Consider the following 3210-nt stretch of genomic DNA (forward strand, 5'->3'; position numbering starts at 1 on the left):
GCCAGCCAGGGTGCCTGGCTGGGTGTTTAACGCCCAAAAGGGTAGCAATTTAGGCGTTAAACGCCAGAATGTATACCATTCTGGGCGTTTAACGCCAGGATAGCACAAGAGGGAAGATTTTGTTTTTAATGCAAATTTTTTTCAAGTTTTCATAATTTTTCAAAATCAAACCTTTTTCAAATCATATCTTTTCAATCATATCTTTTCAAAATTGATTTCTTTCCATTTTCAAAAATGCTTGCTAACAATTAATGATTTGATTCAACATTTCAAGTATGCTGCCTTTTCTGTTGATAAAGGTTTAATGTTTGAATCATATCTTTTCTTGTTAGCCAAGTCATTGATTTTAAAAATCAAATCTTTTTAAATTGTTTTCCAAATCATATCTTCTCAATCATATCTTTTTAAAACTATATCTTTTAAATCATATCTTTTTAATCACATCTTTTTCAAAATAAGTTTTCAATCATATCTTTTTGATTTCTAATTTCAAAATCTTTTTCAAAAATCACTTAATTTCTTTCCCACTCTTAGTTTTCGAAAATCATCAATGAATTTTCAAAATTCTTTTTCAAAATCTTTTAACTTATTTTCGAAAATTCTTCCCTTCTTCTCACATCCTAATTCTTCTACCTCCTCCTTCTATTCCTCTGACACCTCAAGGAATCTCTATACTGTGACATAGAGGATTCCATATTTTCTTGTTTTCTTCTCTTTCATATGAGCAGGAGCAAAGACAAAAGCATTCTTGTTGAGGCTGACCCTGAACCTGAAAGGGCCTTGAAGCGAAAGCTAAGAGAAGCTAAAGCACAACTCTCTGTAGAGGACCTAATAGAATTCTTCAAAGAAGAAGACATGGCAGCTGAAAACAACAACAATGCCAACAATGCAAGGAAGGTGCTGGGTGACTTTACCGCAGCTAATCCCGACTTCTATGGGAGAAGCATCTCTATCCCTGCCATTGGAGCAAACAACTTTGAGCTTAAGCCTCAATTAGTTTCTCTAATGCAACAGAATTGCAAGTTCCAGGGACTACTATTGGAAGATCCTCATTAGTTTTTAGCTGAGTTCTTGCAAATCTGTGACACTGTCAAGACTAATGGGGTTAACCTTAAGGTCTACAGACTTATGCTATTCCCTTTTGCTGTAAGAGACAAAGCTAGGATATGGTTGGACTCACAACCTAAAGAAAGCCTGAACTCTTGGGAAAAGCTAGTCAATGCCTTCTTGGCAAAGTTCTTTCCACCTCAAAAATTGAGTAAGCTTAGAGTGGAAGTCCAAACCTTCAGACAGAAGGAAGGTAAATCCCTCTATGAAGCTTGGGAAAGATACAAACAATTGATCAGAAAGTGTCCCTCTGACATGCTTTCTGAATGGAGCATCATAGATATCTTCTATGATGGTCTGTCTGAACTGTTCAAAATGTCATTGGACAGCTCTGCTGGAGGATCTCTTCATCTGAAGAAGACGCCTGCAGAAGCTCAAGAGCTCATTAAAATGGTTGCAAATAACCAATTCATGTACACTTCTAAAAGGAATCCTGTGAACAATGGGACGAGTCAGAAGAAAGGAGTTCTTGAGATTGATACTCTGAATGCCATATTGGCTCAGAACAAAATATTGACTCAGCAAGTCAATATGATTTCTCAAAGTCTGTCTGGAATGCAAGCTGCACCAGGCAGTACTAACGATGCTTCATCTGAAGAAGAAGCTTATGATCCTAAGAACCCTTCAATGGAAGAGGTGAATTACATGGGAGAACCCTATAGAAACACCTATAATTCTTCATGGAAAAATTATCCAAATCTCTCATGGAAGGATCAACAGAGACCTCAACAAGGTTTCAACAACAATAATGGTGGAAGAAACAGGTTTAGCAATAGCAAGCCTTTCCCATCATCTTCTCAGCAACAGACAGAGGATTCTAAGCAGAGCCACTCTGACTTAGCAACGATGGTCTCTGATCTAATCAAAACCACTCAAAGTTTCATGACTGAAACAAGGTCCTCTATTAGAAACTTGGAGGCACAAGTGGGTCAGCTGAGTAAGAAAGTTACTGAACTCCCTCCTAGTACTCTTCCAAGCAAAACAGAAGAGAATCCAAAAGGAGAGTGCAAGGCCATCAACATGGCCAAACTTGGAGAGGAGAAAGAGGCAGTTAGCGCCACTGAGGAAGGCCTCAATGGATGTCCACTAGCCTCCAATGAGTTCCCTAATGAGGAACCATGGGAATCTGAGGCTCACACTGAGACCATAGAGATTCCATTTGACTTACTTCTGCCATTCATGAGCTCTGATGAATACTCTTCCTCTGAAGAGGATGAAGATGTCACTGAAGAGCAAGTTGCTAAGTACCTTGGAGCAATCATGAAGCTAAATGACAAGTTATTTGGTAATGAGACTTGGGACGATGAACCCCCTTTGCTCACCAAAAGAACTGGCTGACTTGTCTAGGCAGAAACTACCTCAAAAGAGACAGGACCCTGGGAAGTTCTCAATACCTTATACAATAGGCACCATGACCTTCAAGAAGGCTCTGTGTGACCTAGGGTCAAGCATAAACCTCATGCCTCTCTCTATAATGGAGAAGCTAGGGATCTTTGAGGTGCAAGCTACAAGAATCTCACTAGAGATGGCAGACAATTCAAGTAAACAAGCTTATGGACTTGTAGAGGATGTTCTGGTAAAAGTTGAAGACCATTACATCCCTGCTGATTTCATAGTCATAGAGACTGGGAAGTGCATGGATGAATCCATCATCCTTGGCAGACCCTTCCTAGCCACAGCAAAGGCTGTGATTGATGTTGACAGAGGAGAATTGATCATTCAAGTGAATGAAGAATCCTTTGTGTTTAAAGCTCAAGGATATCCCTCTGTAACCATGGAGAGGAAGCATGAAGAGCTTCTATCAAACAGAGTCAACAAGCCCCCACAGTCAAACTCTAAGTTTGGTGTTGAACCCCCACATTCAAATAAGTTAGTGTTGGAGGTCAACATTGCTCTGAGTATCTGTGAGGCTCCATGAGAGCCCACTGTCAAGCTACTGACATTAAAGAAGCGCTTGTTGGAAGGCAACCCAATGTTATATTTATCTATTTTCCGTTGTTATTTTATGTTTCTATAGGTTGATGATCATGGGAAGTCACAAAATCGATTGAAAAAGCAAAAACAGCATGAAAAATAGAAAGAAAAATAGCACACCCTAGAGGA

Source organism: Arachis hypogaea, chromosome 7, assembly GCF_003086295.3.
Source record: "Arachis hypogaea cultivar Tifrunner chromosome 7, arahy.Tifrunner.gnm2.J5K5, whole genome shotgun sequence".
Lineage (NCBI taxonomy): Eukaryota > Viridiplantae > Streptophyta > Magnoliopsida > Fabales > Fabaceae > Arachis > Arachis hypogaea.